Source organism: Capsicum annuum, chromosome 7 (genome assembly GCF_002878395.1).
Source record: "Capsicum annuum cultivar UCD-10X-F1 chromosome 7, UCD10Xv1.1, whole genome shotgun sequence".
Taxonomy (NCBI): domain Eukaryota; kingdom Viridiplantae; phylum Streptophyta; class Magnoliopsida; order Solanales; family Solanaceae; genus Capsicum; species Capsicum annuum.
This window is the reverse complement of record NC_061117.1, coordinates 82786383-82793307: the sequence shown is the minus strand read 5'-3', so window position 1 is coordinate 82793307 and position 6925 is coordinate 82786383.

The following is a 6925-nucleotide window of genomic DNA, read 5'->3' as shown; positions in this document are numbered from 1 at the left end:
CCATGCTATATCTATATCCCATGTTAATATATGAACTAAGAGTGAAAGAAAGATATTTAGAAATATACAAAGGCATGAAATGAATATTCAATATGAACAAAGAAAAGAAGGGATGTACACTAGTTCCATTGTTGCATATATCTATATATATATACATACACATAAACATGAGGTCATCTCAAAGAGTAGTCTAGATTATCACTTTCTCAGTCTAAGACCTCATCATGGTACTATCAACATTAAATACTATCATACTTAGGGTTTGTAATTCATATTTCTAGACATGATATAATCATGTGTAACAATGCAATCATAAGATAAACAAGGCCAGAAACATACCTGAAATCTCGGTATCGATTCAACGGCCAATCTTCCATAAGCTAGGCATAATAATAATCATAATATTGATAATAAAAATATCATTAATAACACAAATAACCGATTACTCCAGGAAACCAAATAACTAATCAAGCCTATGCGTACCCCCACCGCCCTAGACTCAGAAGGTTCAATCAACACACAAAAACACAACGCATATCTTTACCCATGATTATACAACTATCCTGTACCGGCTGATATAAATAGGTACATACTGGTGAGGCAATGTGCATGCAGAAATTAATACAAGATACACAGTCAATATCAAAACTACCCATAACTATCATCATCATGATAATCATCATCATAATCAGCCTTTGGCCTTGCAGGGTATCAACTGATATCATTTATTTGCTAACCATTGTTAACTAGCTAATCCTTGTTTAATTATTCTATAATCTATAATTTAGCAAATATTTATCGCTATTAACTAGCCACCTCTTATTGCCAAAATCACTTATTGTCTTGCCTCATTAATATACAACTCTTCATTTAACAACTTATCGACATTATATACTAGCATCAATATCCCTAATCGTTTCCTATGTTAAACCCAACATCATTATTAGTAACATATCCACCATCTCTAACTAACATATTTCAACAATGAAAGATTTATTAACTAATACATTTGATACCTAGCCACCAAGTTTTATAGTCTTCTAATAGATAACTAACTACCACATCGTTTCATCCTTAATTAAGCATAACAATTAAAAGAACATATTTAATCTAGAATCATATAATTTACCGATACAATAATCATAAATTTACCAAATCTATACATGTCATCGCCAGTATCCAATCAAATAAGTTGTAAGCAATATACCACATCTTCTCCCGTCCCATACTAGAGAGATGTGTATATAAAATATACATATGAATCCATAAGCTATAATTTTAACCTTTAAAATAATAAACACTTCTCAAATATCCAATCATTATCATAACATAATCCTGGCCTAATAATAAATCTAGAATAATCACTAAATCATAATCACATCCTTAAGCCCATAGATATATCCAAAATTCATATCTATTATAATATTTATAAGTCGTAGCATATCTCTGGTTATCTCACACATATGAGTCATCTAACATATAGATGTTTAATAAGCATGTAATCCTCTCTCACATAGGAGGTATCTCAGACCTAGAAGGACTATTATAAATAAGCATGTAATTATCTCTGACATAGGATATCATATGCCAATAGGTCATACATCATGACTATAAGGTATATCACCTCTTAAAAGAAATTACCATAACTAAGAGAAATATTATCTCTATAGGACCAACAATCATAACCAAAAGAAGATAGCATCTATATAGGCATAAAAATTATATCTAAGAGAAAATAGCATCTCTACATTCATTACTATCATATCTAAGAGGAAATAGTATATTTATAGCCCAATAATCAATTCTGAGAGAAAAGTAGCATCTCTATAGTCTACGTAACTTATCTAAGGGAAATATCATCTCTAAATGCCCAATATCACTCCCTCAAGGTTTATCATAGTCATAGATCAAAACCCACAATTTGGGGAACATAAATACAAGCCACTAAGTCATGAAGTAACCTTATACTAAGGTTCACTATCATTATCTATGTCTAACATCGGCAACTAAGACATCAAGGTTAACACAAGTCTAGGAATATGTGGACCGGATGATCACACTTCTAAAACTTAATTTCCATAATCATGCATACCATGCCCCAATCTAGGCTAAATTATCTAGTTCAACTTCTTGATGTCAAGTAAGCCACATTCCCAATAGGATAGAAGCTTCAACTAGAAACCAGGTTACTCAATTCCACTCTACCCAACTTATAGTTCTAAGACTACCTCACTATTCCATAATGTTAAATCCACCATTCATGCCTTTAAATGGTAAAACCACAACCTAAATATAGCATTACATCATAACCATGCTACAACTAATCTAAACTAGAGAGTGAAGGCACTAGGATTAAAAAGGTTTATAAACGTATTATATTATGAATCCAAGACCCTTATCTAATCCCCCAAGCATCAATAATCCATGATAAGTTACTCTATGCATAATCAAGCTTATCATATTCGCACACAATACATATAACACATCATCTATCAAGAGGAATAGATAGAGGCCTATCTCTTAGTCAAATCGTAAACCTTTTATCGGGCACCACATACTCATCTTCACTTCATAATCCCTAAAATGCCATAACACTAATAAAACCATTATCCACTCATCAATACGAGTCTACTAGAACCTATATTGCTCTACTATGCTTCGGGTCTAAAAATGATACTAAAACCCCTAGATGGGTCCCACATATGAAAAATGAGTTTCTGTGACCAACCCACTCTTAAAAATCCATTAGAGAGTTATATCCTTTGATAAATTAGCGAAAATCACCCATATTTGGGGCTAAAATTAAGAAATAATCCATTAGCGTTTTTGGGGTAAAATAGGCATAAATTCAACCAAATAAATGAATCAATCACGAATATACAAGTAACCCAAGCACCCAATCAACACCCAAGACTCACTTTAACCTCTACACTACCTATTAGGGTTTATGGTTTAGAACACAAAGTAGAATTTTCTAATTCCCATCCTAAATTGGCCTTTTAAAGACCCAGGATCTTATGTCACAACCCGAGACTATCCCTAGTCTTAACATAGAGCTAGGAATCACAAGTGATCCCGAGCTAACCAATGAACAAGAATAATACTTGAGCAATATATTTAATTTGTATGAAAACTAAATTTGCTGAGCGGAAACATGATCATGAAAAAGTCTAAACAAATGCAATATTGATTAAGTCTACAACATGATAATCTGAAGAAAGAACTTAAAATACATATCATGACTCTAATTGACCATCTATGAAGCATCTACTATGTAAACTATGTATAGCTTGGACATGCCTAAAACTACCACTAATCAATACATATCAATAATCAAAATACATAACATGAACTGTAATGGACTGGAGTTCCCAAAATAGGAGAACTTATCACCCGTTGGATGATAGCTAAGAACTGTCTAACCATAGTGTGTGGACTATTTCTGGTACATATATTATGAAATAATGTAGACGCACAGACATAAATATGATCAGTACTTCTGGAATGAACTGAGCAAGTGGGAGTGAATGCGATATGTAAAACTAAATAGATACATAATCTTAAAATATGTATGCTAAGTGCAGGTAGACTGACCAAGAGACTGAAATCAACTAAAAGCTAAAGTATCTTAAAACATGAGTAACAAACATAAACTGATAAACTGGTGAATTACTACACTTAGTTTCTTAAATCTTTACTTTTGTAGAATAAGTAGTACTGAAGCTGGGAAATGGTTAAACATGAATATTGTATGTAAATCTCATGTAAATCTAAAAATACTATAAAATTTAAATAAGGGTCATTTATGGATAATAAGCATAAAAACGTTAACATGTAAAAATGAGACTGCATGACCATGTATAGCATGTACTGATTTGATCTGAATAACATGAATAATCTATAAAATTGACCGAATAATTATCAAAATCTAATTACTTGGTCAAGCAAACCTGAACTAAGATAAAGTGAATACTAACTAAAACTATGGGACCTATTATATAACCGACATAATCCATATGAGCTATCATTGAGTCCAACGTATGACCTATGTTGAGGAGGATTTTTTATCCTTTCTATCTTTATAATACCTAAATTAGAGTGATCACTAAACTGAGCCCATATTGATAAAGGGGAAACACTCTCTAGTGAGGCCTCTAAACCTACGGTGGCACATAGTTTCTAGAGAAGTAGGATACCTTAAACCCATACTTCCCAGTCGGTGCTTAATCCTTCGTCTAACTGAAAGACACGGATATACTAACTGGACATGCAATAATAACAGATAAGCTCAAGTCATGGTATTTTGAACACAACAGTGCATACAGATTCTGAAGTAATTAAAAACATATAAATGATAGTGCTCAACATGATCATAAGAAACTGAGTTTAACAATAAAACCATAAGTTGACTAACTCATTACTTGAGAGATCTAAAATATAAATAAACAAGTAGGTATTGGGTGTTCATAACCTGCCAGCACTGAATGATTACAACGCATCCATATCAATATGTAAAATAGCGACGTAAAATCATAATTCAAAGACCCAAAACATGAGATATTTCAATAAATAATTGAGAAATATGAATTTGAACATGGGAATGTGTTGAAAATTAGAGGACAACATAGTTACATGGTTTAATAAATAATTTAAAAATTTAGTAATAAATCGCTTTAATATGACTTGGGTAATAGAAATTTAAAGCATGACATAATCTAATTTACCTCGAAAAATATTTTGACATATCTTGAATTCTAATTTCTAAGAAGACATGCAATAAATTCATGATTTACATGGATAATTTTGCAAAAGAAGATTAAAATCCACACTTGAAGGGAATTTCGGGACTCAATGGGTTGAAGAAAGCCATTGATGAATATCCCACAAACCTCAATTTATCTATTTTTTATGAAAGCTTGAAATTTAAACTTGAATTCTTGTATTCTTAGGGAAGATTGCTTGAATTTCTTATTCCTTAGGATAAACCCTAATGTCTTTTTATTTGAGAGTGGAGAGGATAGAAAACATTGAAAACTGACTAATGATGTAAAACTATTATTTATAGGGTTATTTAAGTTGTAGAGGTAGGTTTTAAGGTAAGGAAAAGACCATAATACCCCTAAAGAAACCATAAAAATTATTGAAATTCTTCAGTTGATGAAAAGGTTGATGACACATCAGTTAGGTGATAGCTCATCACCCTAGTCGTCACTTCATGTTGGGATTTACCATTTACTAACCTAGGCTGATGACTAAAGCTAATGGCTTGTCACTTAGTTGACGGCTCATAAACTTAGTTGTCACCAAAGTGATGCCTTGTTAGCTTTGTCATCACCTAGTTGACAAACAGACACTTTTAAGTAATATGAGCATAACTTTCTTCTCCAATATCGACTTAAGGTAAAATTAGATGTGTGTGAAAGAAGACTCAAAGATCTTATATTTCATACATAGTAGGGCCCCTGAATCATTATATTATAAGATATACACTCGTTTGAAGTTGACTCTTATCGATAAAATATGAAAACTCAATCAATAAAAGTGTTGTAAACTCAACTTTTCTATAAGTGCTTCCTATGATCATGATTCACATATAAAACACTTTATACACAAGATGAATGGTCATGACTCTTATATTCATTTATTCAAATTCTAGCCCAAAAGTATAGGGTTTTACATATCAGGTGGTGTGATCATAAAAAAATGCTTACTGTGATCTCAACCATCACGATCAAACTTATCCCCACACAATCATAGTATTCCCTACACTGAGAGTTGGTCGAAATATAAAATCTTACTAAGTTTTGGCCAAGGCCTTAGGATGCATTTGAAATCCAATTTTTATCAATGAGATATGTAACCATACTAAATTCAATGTTTCAAACGCGTTGGCAAAGTTGGATTTTCAATATAAGGTTATTTCACTAAAGTTTTTTCTCGATGGCCATTTTAAACCAATGAAGACTTATAAATAGAGAATTGGTTCTAAAAATCAAATAACCTGTCCAGTGAGCGAATCATCAGTCCCACCGAGTCATAAATGACTTGTGGCTGCTATAGGGAATCCTAAATAGCAGAAATAAGCATAAATATGGAAAATAACCTAAAGGGTTATTACATGTTCGGTGAGCAGGTAGGCTTGGTTTAACCTTCTCATTGATTGAGCTATGTTATAGTATGATTCTTATTATATGCTAGATATAGAATGAGATTTAGGTGTTTGAGGTATGATTGATATTATATGGATATGATGGGCTATTTAAGCTACATTAAAATCATAATTTTAGGCATAATTGAAATAGCTTCTTAGGTATGAGGATAAATTGCTATCATAGGGAGTATTTAAGGCTTGTTCAACATCTAAAACTTGATTTATATACCATAGCCTAGTCCTAGGAAGAATTTTCCTTATTATTGATTTTGGGGATATTAAGTGGGCCCTTTGAACTACCTTAGGCAAAGACTTGAGCTAGTTTTGGAAGAGAAAAATACTTATTTACATTCTAAAATACTTACTAGGGGATTTAAGGAGGTTTGATACTTAACGATCATGATGCTTTGATTTTGAGACTTGATGCTAATTATGGTAAAATTTGATAATTTATTTATTATAATATTGATGATATGAGTTTCGGTTCAAGTCTACTAACTGGTTATGATATTGATAATATGAGTTATAGTTCAACTTTGATAATTGATTATGATATTGATCATATGAGTTCTAGTTCAAGTTCAATAATAGATTTTGATAATGGAAAAATGGGTTTCAGTTTAAGTGCAGCAAATGATGATATTGATGATGATGCTATTAAGTTTTTATTTGAGTCTGACATTGTGAGTTATTTATGATGTGATAAAGTATGGATAGGTTCATGGTCATGATATGATTGTTGGTAAATTATGGTTACTCGATTATTTACTTTTC